We start from the raw sequence: 23,021 nt of genomic DNA on the forward strand, positions 1-23,021 counted from the left end.
CACAGCAGCTCCTGCCCCATAGATGTGACCCTTAGCAGCCACACAGCAGTTCCTGCCCCATAGATCTGACCCACATTGTCCCACATCATCTCCTACCACATAGTTCTGACCCACATCATCTCCACAGCAGCTCCTGCCCCATAGATCTGACCCACAGCAGCTCCTGCCCCATAGATCTGACCCAAATCAGCCCCACAGCAGCTCCTGCCCCATAGATCTGACCCACATATACCGCAGAGCAGCTCCTGCCCCATAGATCTGACCCACATGTGCACCACAGCAGCTCCTGTCCCATCGATCTGATGCCAATCAGCCCCACAGGAGATCCTGCCCCATAAATCTGACCCACATCAGCTCCACAGCAGCTCCTGACCCATTGATCTGACCTACATCTGCCCCACAGCAGCTCCAGGCCCATAGATCTGACCCACATGTGCCCCACAACAGCTACTGCCCCATAGATCTGATACACATGTGCCCCATAGCAGCTTCTACCCCATAGATCTGACCCACATCAGCCCCGCAGCAGCTCCTGCCCCATAGATCTGACCCACATCAGCTCCTGCCCCATAGATCTTACCCCAATTAGCCCCACAGCAGCACCTGCCTTATAGACCTGACCCACATGTTCCCCACAGCAGCTCCTGCCCAATAGATAAGAACCCCCTCTGCCCCACATAGGTCCTGCCCCATTGATCTGACCCACCTCTACCCCACAGCAGCTCCTGCCCTATAGATCTTACCGCAATCATTCCCAGATCAGATCCTGCCCCATATATCTCACCCACATCTGCCCCATAGCAGCTCCTGCCCCATATATCTTAGCCACATCATCCCCAAAGCTGCTTCTGTACCATAGATCTGACCCACCTCTACCCCACAGCAGCTCCTGACCCATAGATCCGACCCACATGTGCCCCACAGCAACTCCTGCCCCATAGATCTGACCCACAGCAGCTTCTGCCCCATAGATCAGACCCACATCTGCCCACAGCAGCTCCTGCCTCATTGATGTGACCCACCTCTACCCCACAGCAGATCCTTCCCAATAGATCTGACCCACATCTGCCTCACAGGGGCTCCTGCCCTATAGATCTTACCGCAATCATCCCCACTGCAGCTCCTGCCCCATAGATCTGACCCACATCTGCCCCATAGCAGCTCCTGCACCATAGATATGACCCACATCATCCACACAGCAATTCCTGCCCCATAGATCTGACCCACATCTACCCCACAGCAGCGTGTGCCACATAGATCTGACCCATATCAGCCACACAGCAGCTCCTGCCCCATAGATCTGACCCACATGTGCACCAAAGCAGCTCCTGTCCATAGATCTGACGCCAAGCAGCACCACAGCAGCTCCTGCCCCATAGATCTGACCCACATCAGCTCCACAGCAGTTCCTGACCCATAGATCTGACCTACATCTGCCCCACAGCAGCTCCTGCCCCATAGATCTGATACACATGTGCCCCATAGCTGCTCCTGCCCCGCAGATCTGACCCACATCAGCTCCTGCCCCATAGATCTGACCCACATCTTCCCCACAGCAGCACCTGCCCCACAGACCTGAACCACATGTGCCCCAGAGCAGCTCCTGCTCCGTAGATCTGACCCACATCAGCCCCACAGCAGCTCCTGCCCAATAGATCAGACCCACCTCTACCCCACAGCAGCTTCTGCCCAATAGATCAGACCCACCTCTACCCCACAGCAGATCCTTCCCAATAAATCTGACCCACATCTGCCTCACAGCAGCTCCTGCCCTATTGATCTTAGCGCAATCATCCCCGTAGCAGCTCCTGCCCCATATATCTCACCCATATATGCCCCATAGCAGCTCCTGCCCCATAGATCTGAGCCACAACATCCCCACAGCAGCACCTGCCCCATAGATCTGACCCACATCTACCCCACAGCAACTCCTGCCCCGTATATCTGACCCACATGTGCCCCACAGCAGCTCCTGCCCCACAGATCTGACACACATATGCACCAGAGCACCTCCTGCCCAATAGATCTGACCACAATCAGCCCTACAGCAGCTGCTGCCCCATAGATCGGACCCGCATCAGCTCCACAGCAGCTCCTGCCACATAGATCTGACCCACATTGTCTCACATCATCTCCTACCACATAGTTCTGACCCACATCATCTCCACAGTTGATCCTGCCCCATAGATCTGACCCACAGCAGCTACTGCCCCATAGATCTGACTCTCATCTGCACCAAAGCTGCTCCTGCTCCGTAGATCTGACCCATATCAGCCCCACAGCAGCTCCTGCCCATAGATATGAACCATATCAGCCACACAGCAGCTCCTGCCCCATAGATCTGATGCAAATCTGCCCCACTGCATCTTCTGCCCCATAGATCTGACGCCAATAAGGCCCACAGCAGCTCCTGCCCCATAGATCTGACCTACATCTGCCCCACTGCAGCTCCTGCCCCATAGATCTGACCCACATGTGCACCACAACAGCTCCTGCCCCATAAATCTGACCAACATCAGCCCCAAAGCAGCTCCTCCTCCGTAGATCTGACCCACAAGAGCTCCTGCCCCATAGATCTTACCCCAATTAGCCCCACAGCAGCAACTGCCCCATAGATCTGACCCACATTGTCCCACATCATCTCCTACCACATAGTTCTGACCCTCATCATCTCCACAGCTGCTCCTGCTCCATAGATCTGACCCATATCATCCCCACAGCATCTCCTGCCCCATAGATCTGATGCACATCTGCCCCACAGTAGCTCCTGCCCCATAGATCTGACAGGTCTCCCTGGCCATTACACACATGCAAAACACGTATGGCGTGTAGTATTCAGTAAAAGTTCATGTTTGTCTCTGATAGATGGACGTGATGATCTTAGTGGTGATTTAACACGCCATGGACTTTGAGTGTCCTCTGTTTTCACGCACGTCAAGTTCTTTTGTGATTAGTAATTTCTGTCTTTTGTCGCATCCATTTCATTTGTCAAAAGAGTTATTAATCCCATCGGTTCTTCCAGTGGTTATCTTTGATGTCTATGGCGCTCCTTGTGTCATTAGCCCCGTTCTCTCATGAAATTCTTTCATTCCTACGAGCCAACTTCTAATGTCTTGCATGCCATCTGACACTCCAGTTCTTCAGGCATTGTTGCCTGTAGGTAATATGAGAAGTAGTGGTTGATGGTTGTTGAATTGTTTCATTTTTGAATGAATTCTGATGGCAAACAAGCAGCGTTCCCTTTGATGAGACTGTACACTAGGCTGTGACAGCTTGTGCTGTGATGTGAGGTGGAATTAGATGGAAGAACATTAGCAGGGGGAAGATTGAGTGAGGGACTGAGTGAGTGTTGGAGCTTAGGATGCTTCATAGGGAGCATGGGAATGACGGTGGAGTTCTTTGTTCCGTAGTGAGGCTGGAGAACTTTCTGTTCACCAGATGTGCAGTAAACCAAGGGTACGTACTACCGTGTTTAAGAACCAGCTGTGTTGTCTTAGGAACGTGGTGTGGATAGGCACGGAAAGATTTTTGTCTGGTTTTGTCTTCTGTAGAGACATTTCAAATGCCTGCAAAGAAGGAAGTGTATAGGTCCCTACTTAAGAGCGGTTGTACAGGGATGGGCTGCGGATCTGGAGTGGTAGAAGCGAACGGTCCACTCGTAATGGGAAGAAGTGTGTTGTTATCCCCTGTGCTGGGTAGCCCAGCTGCGGTCCCAGCGCTCCAGCTGTGACCTCCTCAGGGCTGAGCAGAGGGCGGGATAACCGCCCTTCACCCACGGGTGGCACCTGGCCTCACGCAGCCCAGGACAGCGTTCGGCAAGGCAGCCCGGGTGGGTTCCTTGCAGGTTCAGCCTGGTGTCCAGCAGGACTGGTGGTTCTGCTCCAGCTGGCTGACCCCAGCTGTAGCACGGCCTGTGGATGTTGGTCCCCAGGAGCAGAGATTTGCCATTGCCCTCTCTGAAGCCCGTGGGGTTCGTGTCTGGAATGCAACAGTGGCAGCAGTTGCACAGCAGTAGGAAAAAGGGGAGAGAGCGTCAAGGATGGGGAAGCGTCAACAGCTGTGCTGTTATCAATACCAACACTCAATACCAACACTTTGTTTTTCAGTTTTTTTCAATGTTAATTTATTGTTTGCAGTCTTTCTGTTTTCTATTTGAGGTTGAATTGGACGGTGATGACAAGGGTCCGTTGGGGCCAGTGTGTGTCCCAGGTGCTGCCTGGCCCCAGCCTCCTCAGCTGCCCCATGGGCTCTTCTATTGCTGCCGGCGGGGTGGCCTCTTCTTTGATGGTGCTGAGGCCTGTGAGTCGCCGGCCTTCCTCTTCGGGGCTCGCCGGGTCCCCTCAGGTGGGCTGGTGCCGGAGGGCCCTGCCACAGGCTCTCCTGGCTCCTCCTGAGGCGCTGCCTGCTCTGTGGTGACAGTTGCAGGGTTGCCGTGTGGGCGGCTGGGATGCCCACGAACCTCTTGTGTTGCCCTGCCCAGCATTTCGTCCCTGTTGGAGCTGGCAGGGCTGCTGGAGGGTGCTGAGCCAGGGACAGGTGGCTCCTCTGGTGTGGCAGCTCTGGGCTCTGCTGCTGTGGCCTCCTGTGCCCCAGGAGCAGGGGGGATGTTGAGGCCCAGGAAGCGGCCTGCCACCCGGCTGCACCTCCGCACCGCAAAGGCGATGAAGTGCCTCACAAAGGTCACCGTGTGGCCGTGCAGGTCAGGATCCAGCATTTCTATCAGGATCCCCTCTGCCAAGCCTACGAGGAGCAGGGCCCAGATGACACTGTCAAGCAGGATATTTGCCTGTGGCCCCTCGGTGCCCAGGATGCGGTGCAGGTTCTGGCGCAGCCAGGACCGCAGGGGCCGCAGCAGGGCCGGCTGCTCCCTGAAGAGGGAAGCCCAGGTGGCAGGGGAGAGGCCGCCCAGAGGATGCGTGGGCACTGCAGGCCATGGCCGGGCTGCGTGGTGGAGTGCGGGTCTCCGTGTAGCAACGGATGCCTGTGCAGCTGGTCTGACCTCCACCTCCTTGTAGTTGTCGTCCGCTTGCACGGAGTGAATGATGGTCTTCACATCCCGTTTGCACAGCGGACACTGGGGCCTGGTGCTTGTCCACCGCTGGATGCAGCGGAAGCAGAACTGGTGGCAGCAAGGCATGGCGTATGCTGCGCTGTCCCAGTTCTCCAGGCACACGGGGCAGCGGGTCTCAAACTCTGCCTCCATCCTTCCACCAGTTGCGGTGGGCCAGTGGGAGCGGGAGATGGTAACGTGCTCCCCAGCACTAACGCTGCAGCAGCAGCAGCAGGTGACACGCTGGAAGTGGACAAGAGACATTAGTCAGACTCCGGCCTGGGAAGGGTCCCTCAAGTTGTGCCCCCCCGCTGCCAGTCTCTGTGCCGCCTACCTGTGCTGCTGCACACGCTTTTTTCTCTAGGATGTCCCGTCTGCATGCTCCCGGCAGGCTCGGGGAAAGAACAAATGGCTCTGAGAAGGCCGCTGGGAGCTGTGCTAACAGCACCCAGAGCACTTTCCAGCACCAAAGCTCGCCCTGTCCACACTCCAGTCCTCGCACACACGCTCGGTCGGAGGCCAGGCACGAACTGCTGGGCTGAGCTGCTGCGCCCGCGACAAAGCCGGTGCGGCCTATCGGGTCACAATCCGTTGTTGCCTGGTGATGTCTCCAACCATGGCTTGGCCAAACTGCTGGGCGTCACCTTCGCTTGACCTTCGCTTGGGTACATTACTGCCCGTCTCACAGCGATGCCACAGTCCACTGCTGGCTCATCACAGTGAGCCGTCCTCACCCGCAGCACGTGCTCCAGCCCCAGCTCAAGTTTCTGGGCTTTTCCCAGTGCCGCTGCCCTCTCCCTTCCCCACATCTCATGTGCTTGGCATGGGTGTTTCCTACCAGAGTGGGGCCTCAGCCATGTGATCCCATGATCCCCCTCAGGTCTCCCTGGCCATTACACACATGCAAAACACGTATGGCGTGTAGTATTCAATAAAAGTTCATGTTTGTCTCTGATAGATGGACGTGATGATCTTAGTGGTGATTTAACACGTCATGGACTTTGAGTGTCCTCTGTTTTCACGCACGTAATGTTCTTTTGTGATCAGTACTTTCTGTCTTTTGTCACAACCATTTCATTTGTCAAAAGAGTTATTAATCCCTCTTAGCAATCTAAGTGTTGCATGGATATGCTATTTGAATTTTTTGGGTGCAATCATTATATTCCTTGTAGAAGGACCATGTATTGAAAAATTTAACTTGAAAGCCGTTTTTGCAATTACTGTTAATATACACTGTACCAAGTTCTGATTAGATTTAAATGGAACCAATAGTATATGTGGATATTATTTATGAATACTTTAGATATCACATCAATTGACGCTGTGAAGTAGAGCTCATGTATTTGTTGCCCAAGGCATGCATTTGCTGGGTAGTGTTAATATCCATCTTGTACTCCTGAAGAGCTCGCTGTTTACAAATGGCACCTGTTCTACTGCTCTTCTGATGGTCTAGAAATGGAATTCAGCTAACTGTAAAGACTGCAAGTACTGCAGTGTTGCAAGGATCGAGTTGCAATGCTTTAATGTAGTAGGTGCCTTCTCTCTGACAGCCTTAAAGTATTTTCTTGTATGTATGTGTCATCTTCTTTCCTGAGAGTTTAAGCTCTAGGGTACAATGTTTTGGAGGTCTTGATGCTCTTTGATACAGATTTGAGAGGGTTTTTGACATTTATTGTTTCTGAAATGGTTTGATCTTGTCTTAGAGAGTCGAATGCCACAAATAGGTAAATACTATCTCCTGTTGCTGAATCAGTGCAACATTTATGGCATCCTGCTGGTTTTTTATTTGTTTTTTAATTTCCTGATTGATCTATACATTATTGCTGCATATGAGCTCGCAGATGAGTTAACAGGTGATGAGAACTCTAATGCCGGGCAGGGCATGACTGCTCTTCATCTTGTGTAACAAAACAGGGGCTGCTACTGTGACCTGATTTTTAAAGGATATGTTGAGTGAATAAAAAGATGCCTGAAGTTGAACCCAATAATTGTGAGGAAATAGAATGTATTTTTTTTGTTAATCATCTCTTCCTCTTTTTATGAAGGGTATTGGTTTGCCAGATATTTTCAGATTCATTTCAGATAAATGATTTTGTGCTTCTGTCATTTGGTGGGTTGATCGCACAATTTGTTTTGGGGCAGTGCCTTTGCTGAGGGATGGTGAGAGAAAGCACCTCTGGTACTATGTGTTCGTGCCACCTGGTGGCTTTGCTGGGCAGCCTGGGCTTCAGATACACAGTTAAAAACACAGGTGTAAAGTGTCTGTAAAATCCTCTACATTCCAGTACTGTAGTTTTTTTCTACTAACCCAGTGAGAGTTAAACTTTTAGTATATGCAGATCGACTTAAGCTGGTTGTTATCTTTGTTAGCAGTTTTTAGCTTGTGGTTCTTTTGATCTGATATCAATGACATAAGTCAGAGCATTTGTAAATACAGATTCTGAGTGGAATGCACAGATGGTTTGTCTCCAGAACAAAACAAGCCTTCAGTAAAAGGATTTTGTAGGTATTTATAGATAACTATTATCCTGTTGCTAATTACATACTGTGAATTTAAAGTGGAAAATATTCTTTCTTGTCTCACTTAGAATACAAAGAGGTGCCTAATGTTGTGCTGTTTCCCAGCTTCATTAATTGACTTTTTTTTTTTTTTTTTTCCCCAGGCGTCAGTATAGGGGTAGGTCGTGTTTAATATCTTTATTGATGATCTGGATGGGGGGATTGAGTGTATCCTCAGTGAGTTTGCAGATGACTCCTCGCTGGAAGGAAGTGTTGATTTGCCTGAGAGTAGGAAGGCCTTACAGAGGGATCTGAATTGGCTGGATCAATGAGCTGAAGGCAATTGTATAAGCTTCAACAAAGTCAAGTGCCAGCTACTGCACTTTGATCACAATATCATGCCACTCCATTTTGCAGGCTTGTGGCTAGAATCTAGATTCTGGTGGTGTTCGTTGACAGCCAGATGAATGTGAGCCAGCAGTGTGCCTGGTAGCCTAGAAGGCCTGGCTTGTATCAGAAATAGTGTTGCCAGCAGGACCAGGGAGGTGATAATCTCTCAGTACTTGGCACTGGTGAAGCTGTGACTTGAGTACTGTGTTCATTTTTGGGCCCCCTCACTACAAGAAAGACCCTGGCACATGTTCATAGAATGGTAATGAGGCTGATGTGGGGTCTGGAGCATAAGTCTTGTGAGGAGCAGCTGAGGAAGCTGGGGGTATTTAGTCCGGCGAAGAGGAGGCTTGGGGGGAGACCTCATTGCTCTCTACAACTTCCTGAAGGGGGGTTGTGGTGAGGTGAGGTTCAACCTCTTTTTGTGTGTAACTAGTGACAGGACAAGAGGGAGTGGCTTAGAGTTGTGCCAGGAGAGGTTCTACTGGATGTTCGGAGAAGCAACTTCTCAAAAATAGTCATTAGGTATTGGAAAGGTTTGCCCAGGGTGATGGTGGAATCACCATCCCTGCAGACGTCCAAGAAACGTGTAGATGTGGCTCTGAGGGACATAGTGGGCATGCTGGGAGTGGGTTGATGGTTGAACTAGATGACCTTCAGTGGTCTTTTCCAACCTTAAGTCACAGAATCATAGAACCATAGAGTCATTCGTTCTTCTAAGAACCAGCTACACTCTGAAATGCTATACAGGTTGGTTGGTCCTTCTGATCCTTCTCATTTATGGCTCTGTATTATCTTATCCTCAGTGATCCTGCCGTCCTTCAAGAAAGGTGCTTTAGATATACTTCTGTTATACTTCAGCTTGATTGCTTTAAGTGTATCTCTCAATACCACAGTCCAAGGAAATGTGTGTGTACATTCTTCCGGCTAGATAAATAAATAAAAACACAAAGCATCTCTGAAGCTCGGACTCACTGTGTTTATTAAATGTTTTATTAACTTCATAATGACTCACAAAGAAACATTTTAATTTTGATTGTGTGTTTCTGTCTATGCTCTGATTTCTGTTAAAATCAGCTTTTGGATATGTAGAGGGAGAATTTTTTCGGTGAATAAGTGTGTGTTTAGGGCAGGAATGGATGATCCTTGATTTCACATGGTAGATGTTCTTTACCTGCTCTGTACTCATTTTACAAATCATTTCATGCTGTAACAGTAAACAAATGGTGAATTCTTCATCAGATACGTCTGCTACTGTAAGGTCTTTGTCTGATTTCAAAGTTAAAGTCAGGAGTCAAACTAAAAGAAGAAAAAACTAGTTTGATAAGGACGTATAGAAATTCTGCCTTTCTGTAACACAGCTTTGTTGGAAGTAACCGCGGGAGACAAGTCTCATGCTATCATGGTCAACAAGTCTCGTTTATTAGGTGTTACAGCATCTCATTTATACAATCAGTAATAAGTTCATGCATATTGCAAAAGTTAAGCTCAGGATAGGTGGGTTACACATTACTTCATCTGAGCTTTGTGGTTAGAATTATGGATACTTTTTCTTTGCAGCTCTGTCTACACCTTGCTACACATCTTGCTTTTCCCTCAGGCCGTCCTTGCCTCTAGATACATATTTCGTCTTTAGCTACATACCCTGTCTTTTCACATCCTGATTTCTTCTCAGCTGCCTAGCCCGTGATCGGCCCTAGGATAGACCGTCTTTGTCTTCAGTCACGTTCATTCTTTTACAATTTAACTAGTGGAATCTCTTCATGTCCTTTCTCATGAAGCCATTCTGCATAATCATTCTCTACACATAGAGACCCATAGGGAGACACAGGGACCCATTGGGGGACATTGGGACACATAGGGACCCCATGGATTACAGTGAAGGACAGTGAGACCCATAGAGACACATAGGGACCCTGCTGAGACGCATAAGAGACCCCATAGAGGCACATAGGGACCACATTGAAACCCATAGATAACCATAGGAAGAAATTTGGGCCCAGAGATACCCATAAGAGACCCAATAGAGACCCCATAGAGGCACATAGCAACCCACAGGGGGGACATTGGGACACTTAAGGACACATAGTGACCCATCAGGGAGACACAGGGAATAATAAGGGGACACTGGGACACATAGGGTCCACATCGATTACAGTTAGGGACATTGAGACCCATAGAGACACATAGGGACCCCACTGAGACCCATAAGAGACCCCATAGTGGCACATAGGGACCACATTGTAACCCATAGATTCCCATAGGAAGACATTTGGGCCCAGAGATACCCATAAGAGACCACATAGAGACTCCATAGAGGCACTTAGCAACCCATAGGTGGGACATTGGGACACATAGGGAAAAATAGTGACCCATAGGGAGATACTGGGACCCAAAGGGGGACATTGGGACACATAGGGACTGCATGGATTAGAGTGGGGGACAGTGAGACTTATGGAGACACATACGGACCACGATGAGCCCCAAAAGAGAACCAATAGAAACACATGGGGACCACATTGGAACCCATAGATACCCATAGGAAGACATTTGGGCCCATAGATACCAATAAGAGACCCCATAGAAACCCCACAGAGGCACATAGCAACCCGTAGGAAAGACTTCGTGACACATAGGGACACATAGTGACCCATAGGGAGATATTGGGACCCATAGGGGGACATTGGGACACTTAAGGACCCCATGGATTAAAGTGGGGGACAGTGAGACCCATAGAGACACATACGGATGGACCCCACTGAGACCCATAAGTGACCACATAGAAGGACATAGCAACCCACAGGGTGGACATTGGGACATATATGGACACATAGTGACCCATAGGGAGACACTGGGACACATAGGGGGACATTGGGACACATAGGGACACAAAGTGACCAATAGGGAGACACTGGGACCCATAGGGGGACATAGAGATCCATAGGGGGGCAGTGGGACACGTTGAGACCCCATAGAGAGACATAGAGACACATAGGGACCAACTGGGAGGCATATAAAACCCCACTGAGTCCTATAGGGACACCCAGAGACCCATAGGGAAGCATTGGGACCCATAGGGGCTGTGTGGGAGATTGGTAATCACAGCCTGAACCTCTGATTAATCAGCTGAGGCAAGTGTGGGGTCAGCTGCGGGAGCACAGGTGAGAGTCATGGAGCTGTGCTCCCGGGAGGGCTGGAGCTCGACTCCACCTCCTCTGAGACCTCATTTAAGGGCTGACCCTCACTCGAGCCGCTTTCCATTATCTTTCCGAGCTCCCTGTTACCGGGTGAGGTCCCAGGAGACTGGAGGCTTGCCAACGTGACTCCCATTTCCAAGCAAGGTTGTCAGGAGGATCCGGGCAACTCCAGGCCTGTTAGCCTGACCTCGGTGCCAGGGAAGGGAATGGAACGAATTGTCTTGAGGGAGATGACAGATGCGGCAGGTGTGGGATGAGCAGGAGATCAGACCTAGCCAGCATGGGTTCGTGAAGGGCAGCTCCTGCTTGACCAATCTGATCTCCTTCTACGATCCTGTGACCCATCTGATGGATGAAGGAAAGAAAGAAAGGCTGTTGATGTGCTCTACTTGGACTTCAGCAAAGCCTTCACAACTGTCTCCCATGCTATTCTCCTACAAAAGCTGGCAGCCCTTTTCCAACCTTGAGAATTCTGTGATTCTGTGAGGCAGCATCTCTTGGACATCGCTCTGCAGTGAAGACCGCCCCAGCTTCCTCAGCGAAGGCATCACCACTGGTGAGTTTCTCTCTCGCTTAGAACCTCTGTACATTTGTTACCATCTTTGTTACCATCTGTATAGTTACCACCTAGACAGGGGGACATAGAGAGACACTGGGACCCATAGGGACCCATAGAGATCCAGAGGAAGACATTGGGACCCGTAGAGAGACACTGGGACCCATAGGGACCCATAGAGATCCAGAGGAAGACATTGGGACCCGTAGAGAGACACTGGGACCCATAGGGACACATAGAGAGACACTGGGACCCATAGGGACACATAGAGACCAATAGACAGTCATTGGGAGCAAAAGGATAAATTGAGACACGTAGAGACCCCATTGAGACCCATAGTGCCTCAAAGAAACCCATAGCGACCCCATAGTCACCCATAGCGCCCCATAGGAAAACAAAGATACCCCATAGAGCCCCATAGACACCCCATAGTGACCCATAGGGGCCCAAAGAGACCCCATAGCACCCCATAGCTACTCCATAGTGCCCCATAGCAGCCCATGGAGCCTCATAGACACTCCATTGTGCCCCACGGCACCCCATTGCACCCCATAGGGACCCATAGACACAGCATACTGCTCCATAGAGCCCCATAGACACCCCATAGTTCCCCACAGCACCCCATAGCAGCCCACAGTACCCCATAGACACCACATAAGGCCCTACAGCCACACCATAGAGCCCAATTGAACCACATAGACACCCCATATCGCCCCATAGTGCCTGTAGACACCCCATAGAGCCCCATAGAGACCCACTGAACCCCATACAGACCCCAAGCAGACCACATAGGAGAGACACTGGGACATATGGGGACACATAGTGACCCATAGGGAGACACTGGGACCCATAGGGTGACATTGGGACACATAGGGACACCATGGATTACCGTGGGGGACAGTGAGACCCATAGAGACACATAGGGACCTCGCTGAGACCCATAAGAGACCCCATACAGGCACATAGGGACTGCATTGAAACCCATAGATACCCATAGGAAGAAATTTGGGCCCAGAGATATCCATGAGACCCCATAGAGACCCCATAGAGACCCCATAGTGGCACATAGCAACCCATAGGGGGGACATTGGGACACATAGGGATCCCATGGATTACAGTGGGGGACAGTGAGACCCATAGAGACACATAGGGACACTGCTGAGACCCATAAGAGACCCCATAGAGGCACCTAGGGACCACATTGAAACCCATAGGTACCCATAGGAATACATTTGGGTCCAGAGATACCCATAAGAGACCCCACAGAGGCACATAGCAACCCATAGGGGAGATGTTGGGACACATAGTGACTCATTAGTGACCCAAAGGGAGTCACTGGGACCCATATGGATACATAGAGATCCATAGGGGGACATTGGGACACATAGGGACCCCATAGAGAGACATAGAGACACATAGGGACCCATTTAGAGGCATAATAACCCCATAGAGACCTATAGGGACACCCAGAGACCCATAGGGAAACATTGGGACCCATAGGGGCTGTGTGGGAGATTGGTAATCACAGCCTGAACCTCTGATTAATCAGCTGAGGCAAGTGTGGGGTCAGCTGCGGGAGCACAGGTGAGAGTAATGGAGCTGTGCTCCCGGGAGGGCTGGAGCTCGACTCCACCTCCTCTGAGACCTCATTTAAGGGCTGACCCTCACTCGAGCCGCTTTCCATTATCTTTCCGAGCTCCCTGTTACCGGGTGAGGTCCCAGAAGACTGGAGGCTTGCCAACGTGACTCCCATTTCCAAGCAAGGTTGTCAGGAGGATCCGGGCAACTCCAGGCCTGTTAGCCTGACCTCGGTGCCAGGGAAGGGAATGGAACGAATTGTCTTGAGGGAGATGACAGATGCGGCAGGTGTGGGATGAGCAGGAGATCAGACCTAGCCAGCATGGGTTCGTGAAGGGCAGCTCCTGCTTGACCAATCTGATCTCCTTCTACGATCCTGTGACCCATCTGATGGATGAAGGAAAGAAAGAAAGGCTGTTGATGTGCTCTACTTGGACTTCAGCAAAGCCTTCACAACTGTCTCCCATGCTATTCTCCTACAAAAGCTGGCAGCCCTTTTCCAACCTTGAGAATTCTGTGATTCTGTGAGGCAGCATCTCTTGGACATCGCTCTGCAGTGAAGACCGCCCCAGCTTCCTCAGCGAAGGCATCACCACTGGTGAGTTTCTCTCTCGCTTAGAACCTCTGTACATTTGTTACCATCTTTGTTACCATCTGTATAGTTACCACCTAGACAGGGGGACATAGAGAGACACTGGGACCCATAGGGACCCATAGAGATCCAGAGGAAGACATTGGGACACATAGAGAGACACTGGGACCCATAGGGACACATAGAGAGACACTGGGACCCATAGGGACACATAGAGACCCATAGACAGTCATTGGGAGCCATAAGGATAAATTGAGACCCATAGAGACCCCATTGAGGCCCATAGCGCCTCAAAGAAACCCATAGCGACCCCATAGTCACCCATAGCGCCCCATAGGAACACAAAGATACCCCATAGACGCCCCATAGTGACCCATAGGGGCCCAAAGAGACCCCATAGCACCCCATAGCTACTCCACAGTGCCCCATAGCAGCCCATGGAGCCTCATAGACACTCCATTGTGCCCCACGGCACCCCATTGCACCCCATAGGGACCCATAGACACAGCATACTGCTCCATAGAGCCCCATAGACACCCCATAGTTCCCCACAGTACCCCATAGCACCCCATAGTGCCCCATAGACACCACATAAGGCCCTACAGCCACACCATAGAGCCCAATTGATCCACGTAGACACCCCATATCGCTCCATAGTGCCTGTAGACACCCCATAGAGCCCCATAGAGACCCACTGAACCCCATACAGACCCTATGCAGAACTCATAGAGCCCGACAGACAACCCATAGATCCCAATAGACACCCCATAGTGCCGAATAGAGCCTCATAGAGACCCAATAGCGCTCCATACGCACCCCATAGATCCCCATAGAGAACCCATAGCCACCCACAGAACACCATAGAGCCCAATAGGCACCACATAACACACAATAGACACCCTCTAGCACGCCATAGACACACCATAGTGCTTCATAGAGACCCCATTCTTCCGCATAGAGTCCCAAAGCGCAGCATAGGAACCCAAGGATACCTCAAAGCACCGCATAGCCACCCTACAGCACCCCATAGCCACCCCATAGAGCCCCATAGACACCACATAGTGACCCATAGCTCCCCATAGGGGCACAAAGAGACCCCAAATCATCCCATAGCTACTCCACAGTGCCCCATAGCAGCCCAAGGAGCCTCATAGACACACCCTTGTGCCCCACAGCACCCCATTGCACCCCATAGGGTCCCACAGACACCCTATACTGCTCCATAGAGCCCCATAGCACCCCATAGTGCCTCACAGCACCCCATAGCACACCATAGTGCCACATAGACACCACATAAGGACCTATAGCCGCCCCATAGAGACCCCATAGAACGCCATAGAGCCCCATAGACACCCCATAGAACCCCATAGACATCCCATAAAGCCCCATAGGCAACCCTACAGTGCCCCATAGAGATCCCATAGCCACCCATAGAAACTCATTTTGCCCAATAGACACACAATAGCCATGCATAGTGCCCCTTAGAGCCCCATAGACACACCATAGTGCCCCATAGACACCCCATAGAAACCTCAGAATGCCCCATAGAACCCCATAGAACTCAATAGGCACCCCATAGACCCCAATAGCTACCGACAGAACACCACAGAGCCCAATAGGCACCTAATAGCCACCCCATAGTGCCCCACAGACATCACATAGACCCCCATAGTGCCCCACATCGACACACAGTGCCCAACTGAACCCCATACAGACCTCATAGAGCCCCATAGACACCCCATACTACTCCATAGAGCCCCATAGGCACCCTACAGTGCCCCATAGCCAGTCCACAGCACCCCATACTACCCCATAGAGCACCATAGACACCCACAGCATCCCATAGAAACCCATAGGGACCCATAAAGACGCATAGCACCTCATAGACACCCCATAGAGACCCCTTGGACATAGACACCTATAGGGAGACATTGGGACACTTAGGGGGACACTGGGACCCAAAGAGACCCATAGACAGACATATGGACCCCATAGAGACCAATAGAGACCCCATAGGGGAACACTGGGACCCATAGAAATTCCATAGAGACCCACTGAAACCTCATAGTGACACACTGAGTACCATAGAGACCCATAGAAAGACACTGGGACCCATATGGGGACAAAGGGAGACATCATAGAGACTCATAGGGACCCATTGGGACCAATAGGGACCCATAGAGAGACATAGAGACCCCATAGAAACCCATGAAGACCCCATAGAGGCACAAGGTGACACATAGAGGGACACCAAGACCCATAGAAACCAGATAGAGACTCCATATAGACACATAGGAACACATAGAGACCCACTGGGACAGTGAGACCACATATAGACTCATAGGGACACATTAGGAGCCATTAAGACACATAGGGACACATAGGACGACTTTAAAACTTATAGATACCCAAAGGAAGACATTTGGGCCCAGAGATAACCATAAGAGACCCCACAGAGACCCCATAGAGGCACATAGCAACCCATAGGGGGGACACTGGGACACGTTGGGAAACATAGTGACCCATAGGGAGACACTGGGACCCATATGGGGACATTGGGACACATAGGGACCCCTTGGATTACAGTGGGGGACAGCCAGACCCATAGAGACACATAGAAACCCCGCTGAGACCCATAAGAGACCCCATAGAGGCACATAGGGACCACATTGAAACCCATAGATAGCTATAGGAAGATATTTGGGCCCAGAGATACCCATAAGAGACCCCACAGAGGCACATAGCAACCCATAGGGGAGACGTTGGGACACATAGTGACCCATAGGGAGACACTGGGACCCATAGGGAGACACTGGGACCCATAGGGGGACACTGGGAAACATAGTGACCCCATGGATTAAAGTGGGGGACAGTCAGATCCATCGAGACACATAGGGACCCTGCTGAGACCCATAAGAGACCCCATAGAGGAACATAGCAACCCATAGGGGGGACATTGGGACACATAGGGACACACCGTGACCCATGAGGAGACACTGGATCCCATAGGGGGACAATGGGACACATAGGGACCCCATGGATTACAGTGGGGGACAGTGAGACCCATAGAGACACATAGGGAACCCGCTGAGACCCATAAGAGACACCATAGAGGCACATAGGGACCTAATGTAACCCATAGATACCCACAGGGAGACTTTGGGCCCAGAGCTATCCATAAGAGAGCCCATTGAGGCACATAGCAACCCATAGGGGAGACATTGGGACACATAGGGACGCATAGTGACCCATAGGGATACACTGGGACCCATATGGGGATATTGGGACACATAGGGACCCCATGGATTACAGTGGGGAACAGTGAGACCCATAGAGACACATAGGGACTTCGTTGAGACCCATAGGAGACCTCATAGAGGCACATAGGGACCACACTGAAACCCATAGATACCCATAGGAAGACATTTGGGCCCAGAGATACCCATAGGAGACCCCATAGAGACCCAATAGAGGCACATAGCAAATCATAGGAGGGACATTGGGACACTTAGGGACAGATAGGGAGACACTGGGACCCATAGGGGGACACTGGGACACATAGGGACCCCATGGATTACAGTGGGGGACAGTGAGACCCATTGAGACACATAGGAACCTTGCTAAGACCCATAGAGACCCCATAGAGGCACATAGGGACCACATTGAAACCCATAGATACCCTTAGGAATACATTTGGGACGATAGTTACCCATAAAAGACCCCATAGAGACCCCATAGAGGCACATAGCAAACCATAGTGGGGACATTGGGACACATAGGGACCCCATAGAGAGACATAGAGACATATAGGGACCCATTTAGAGGCATAATAACCCCATAGAGTCCTATAGGGACACCCAGAGACCCATAGGGAAACATTGGGACCCATAGGGGCTGTGTGGGAGATTGGTAATCACAGCCTGAACCTCTGATTAATCAGCTGAGGCAAGTGTGGGGTCAGCTGCGGGAGCACAGGTGAGAGTAATGGAGCTGTGCTCCCGGGAGGGCTGGAGCTCGACTCCACCTCCTCTGAGACCTCATTTAAGGGCTGACCCTCACTCGAGCCGCTTTCCATTATCTTTCCGAGCTCCCTGTTACCGGGTGAGGTCCCAGGAGACTGGAGGCTTGCCAACGTGACTCCCATTTCCAAGCAAGGTTGTCAGGAGGATCCGGGCAACTCCAGGCCTGTTAGCCTGACCTCGGTGCCAGGGAAGGGAATGGAACGAATTGTCTTGAGGGAGATGACAGATGCGGCAGGTGTGGGATGAGCAGGAGATCAGACCTAGCCAGCATGGGTTCGTGAAGGGCAGCTCCTGCTTGACCAATCTGATCTCCTTCTACGATCCTGTGACCCATCTGATGGATGAAGGAAAGAAAGAAAGGCTGTTGATGTGCTCTACTTGGACTTCAGCAAAGCCTTCACAACTGTCTCCCATGCTATTCTCCTACAAAAGCTGGCAGCCCTTTTCCAACCTTGAGAATTCTGTGATTCTGTGAGGCAGCATCTCTTGGACATCGCTCTGCAGTGAAGACCGCCCCAGCTTCCTCAGCGAAGGCATCACCACTGGTGAGTTTCTCTCTCGCTTAGAACCTCTGTACATTTGTTACCATCTTTGTTACCATCTGTATAGTTACCACCTAGACAGGGGGACATAGAGAGACACTGGGACCCATAGGGACCCATAGAGATCCAGAGGAAGACATTGGGACCCGTAGAGAGACACTGGGACCCATAGGGACACATAGAGAGACACTGGGACCCATAGGGACACATAGAGACCCATAGACAGTCACTGGGAGCCATAAGGATAAATTGAGACCCATAGAGACCCCATTGAGACCCATAGTGCCTCAAAGAAACCCATAGCGACCCCATAGTCACCCATAGCACCCCATAGGAAAACAAAGATACCCCATAGAGCCCCATAGACGCCCCATAGTGACCCATAGGGGCCCAAAGAGACCCCATAGCACCCCACAGCTACTCCATAGTGCCCCTTAGTAGCCCATGGAGCCTCATAGACACTCCATTGTGCCCCACAGCACCCCATTGCACCCCATAGGGACCCATAGACACAGCATACTGCTCCATAGAGCCCCATAGACACCCCATAGTTCCCCACAGTACCCCATAGCAGCCCACAGTGCCCCATAGACACCACATAAGGCCCTACAGCCACACCATAGAGCCCAATTGAACCACATAGACACCCCATATCGCCTCATAGTGCCTGTAGACACCCCATAGAGCCCCATAGAGACCCACTGAACCCCATACAGACCCCATGCAGACCCCATAGAGCCCCACAGACAACCCATAGATCCCCAAAGACACCCCATCGACTCCCCATAGAGCCCCATAGGGACCTCATAGCGCCCCATAGAGACCCCATTCTTCCGCATAGTGCCCCATAGCAAACCATAGCACCCCATAGTCACCCATAGCGCCCCATAGGAACACAAGGATACCCCAAAGCACCCCATAGCCACCCTACAGCACTGCATAGCCGCCCCATAGACACCACATAGTGACCCATAGCGCCCCATAGGGGCACAAAGAGACCCCAAATCATCCCATAGCTACTCCACAGTGCCCCATAGCAGCCCTTGGAGCCTCATAGACACTCCCTTGTGCCCCACAGCGCCCCATTGCACCCCATAGGGACCCATAGACACCCTATACTGCTCCATAGAGCCCCATAGCACCCCATAGTGCCTCACAGCACCCCATAGCACAACATAGTGCCACATAAACACCACATAAGGACATATAGCCGCGCCATAGAGCCCCATAGACATCCCATAGAGCCCCGTAGGCAACCCATTGTGCCCCATAGAGCTCCCATAGCCACCCATAGAAACTCATTTTGCCACATAGACACACCATAGCGTTCCATAGACACCCCATAGAAACCTCAGAACGCTCCATAGAACCCCATAGAGCTCCATAGGCACCCCATAGAGGCACATAGCAACCCATAGGGGGGACACTGGGACACATAGTGACCCATAGGGAGACACTGGGACCCATAGGGTGACATTGGGACACATAGGGACACCATGGATTACAGTGGGGGACAGTGATACCCGTAGAGACACATAGAGACTCTGCTGAGACCCATAAGAGACCCCATAGAGGCACATAGGGACCACACTGAAACCCATAGATACCCATAGGAGGACATTTAAGCCCATAGATACAAATAAGAGACCCCATAGAGGCACATAGTTACCCATAGGGGGGATATTGGGACACATAGGGACACATAGTGACCCATAGGGGGACATTGGGACACATAGGGATCCCATGGATTACAGTGGGGGACAGTGAGACCCATAGTGACACATAGGGACCCCGCTGAGACCCATGAAAGACCCCATAGAGGCACCTAGGGACCACATTGAAACCCATAGGTACCCATAGGAATACATTTGGGTCCAGAGATACCCATAAGAGACCCCACAGAGGCACATAGCAACCCATAGGGGAGACGTTGGGACACATAGTGACTCATTAGTGACCCAAAGGGAGTCACTGGGACCCATATGGATACATAGAGATCCATAGGGGGACATTGGGACACATAGGGACCCCATAGAGAGACACAGAGACACATAGGGACCCATTTAGAGGCATAGTAACCCCATAGAGACCTATAGGGACAGCTAGAGACCCATAGGGAAACACTGGGACCCATAGGGGCTGTATGGGAGATTGGTAATCACAGCCTGAACCTCTGATTAATCAGCTGAGGCAAGTGTGGGGTCAGCTGCGGGAGCACAGGTGAGAGTAATGGAGCTGTGCTCCCGGGAAAGCTGGAGCTCTTCTGGAGGTGAACAGCTCTGGAGGAAGGTGCTTTCAAATGTCCACAAAGTGATGTTGATTGTCACACGGTAGCACCCATCACTTGCCTCCTCCATAAATCAGTTACAGTCTTGTTGGTGAACCTGAAGACAAAAGGTCAGCGCGCTGGGACAAACAGCCACACACCAGTATCACAGAGTCACAGAATGACCCAGGTTGGAAGGGACCTCATGGATCATGAAGAACAAACCCCCCTGCCTGGCAGGGCCACCAAACATACACCTTTACTAGATCAGGTTGCCCAGGGCCCTGTCCAACCTGGCCCTGAACACCCCCAAGGACGGGGCATCCACAACCTCCCTGGGCAGCCCGTTCCAGGGCCTAACCACTCTCCTAGTAAACAACTTTCCCCCTAACATCCAACCTAAATCTTCCCTCTTTCAACTTAAATCAGTTTCCCCTTGTCCTGCTATTACCAGCCCCCTCCTCATCCTATGTGGAACACCAGTGCCAGCAGTGCGGCCGCCATTTTAGAACCCTTTCCACGTCACCTTGGTCACCGCTGCCGCGCGCAACGCACTCGCCTCTGACAGCTGTGGCAGTTATCAGACATGTCGGCAGCTAAGAGGGCTAGGGTAGAAGTTTTCCCTGTTTCAGGCGGGAGGATGGAGCTGGGGGCCCTAGGAGTGAGAAGGAGGAGGGGGCCCGCCATGACCACCAGGCAGAGGATGGGTAAGAGAGCCATATTCCATCATGCCTGGACCAGCCCCGTGACCACCACCCATGTGGAGCCTATGGAGGTGGATCCACCTCCAGTTGAGCGAATGGAGGTGGATCCACCTGCAGAGGAGCCCATGGAGGTGGATCCACCTGCAGAGGAGCCCATGGAGGTGGATCCGCCCGCGGCATAGCTGGCCTGGCACCACACCACCGTGCCAGGCCCCGCGCTGGCATGGTCACAGCTCCACCTGTGGCTGGTCCAGGCGCTGAGCTCCTTACCCGCTGCACGGCCCCCGCCCCCTGCATTAGCTGGGTGGCATTTTTGTAACATCTGTTCCTCCTTTGGGCCTATTCTGCAGCCACATTCTGTGGGCCCCCAGTCCCATCTTTACCCTGTTTGTTCCAGTCCCTGTTTCTATAGTTGGTTTTTGGGTTTAGTTTAGTTTTAGAGTTAGGTGTAGGTTGTTGTTAGTGTTTTTGAGTTAGGCATAGGTTATTGTTTGTGTTTTCGAGTTAGGCATTGCTTATTGTTCATTTTTTAGTGTTAGGAGTAGGTTAGGAGTAGGTTTAGTGTTAGTAGTTGGTGTTTTCCTGTTAGGAGTTTGTTCCTCTTCATTCTTTAGTGTTAGGAGTAGATTGTTGTTCCCATAGTAGAGTTAGGCATAGGTTACTGTTGGTACTGTAGGGTTAGGCGTGGGTTCCTACCAGCAGCTGGCAGCAAACAGCGCTCGCTCGGTAAGCACACGTCTGCTTTCTCCCCCGGAGCCGTGAGTGCGACTGCCATGAGAGCGGAGGTCTGATGCCATCTGCGAGGGATGGGATTTGCATCCGGTGGCTTTTCCGTTGCAGAATGTCCAGCAGCAGAGCGTGAGAGGCCGTGAAATGAAGCTGGGCCTCAGGAGAGCAGTCTGGAGCTGCGTCACGAGCTTCCTGCATGGCCAGCGCAAGGTAGGTGTGCCTTACTGTAAGCGTGCGCTGAAGCAGTGTTGGTTAAGCACGGCTCACTCCTCTGTCTGCAACAGATGGGCTTTCTGCACGCTTTATTGCTGTGGCCGGCGTTGAACAGCACAGCAGCAGCGAGGCCTCGAACATGTCCACAACCAGGTACGTGAATTTGAGTAAATTTAGCTGTGTGAATGATGTTATTGTTCATATTAGTAAGGCAGTATTCACATGTGTGTGATGGAGCTCAGGGATAGGTTTATTCTTGCCTGGTAAATTTTCCCTTCTTTGACACCCACCCGTCCTCTTGCTTCTCTTCCCCTCACCTGTAAGTGCAGCAATACTGAAGGCTGAGGGCTCTTCTCCGAGGCAGGCGCTAAAGGGCAATTGAAATGCAAGTTTGTTGTCCCTCTTTGTTCTTGGGTCGGTAGCCCAAGGTGACCAAGCTTCAGAGCACTTCTCTAAGTCAGCCTGGAAATGTTTCTAGCAGGAAGTAACTCCATCACAGTGCCTGAAAGTAATAATAGTAATAGTAATAGTAATAGTCTCGTGCGGGTTGGAAGGGACCTTAGAGATCATCGAGTCGAACCCCCGGGATTCCAGCCTCTGTGCTACAGGGTGGCACTTCTACCACTTGCACCACAGGGGGATTCGAACACCCGGGCCCCGGTGTTGCAATGCAGCATTCCTAC

The sequence above is a fragment of the Coturnix japonica genome, chromosome 28 (genome assembly GCF_054131305.1).
Source record: "Coturnix japonica strain WE chromosome 28, WE-NBRP24, whole genome shotgun sequence".
In the NCBI taxonomy this organism is placed as follows: Eukaryota; Metazoa; Chordata; class Aves; order Galliformes; family Phasianidae; genus Coturnix; species Coturnix japonica.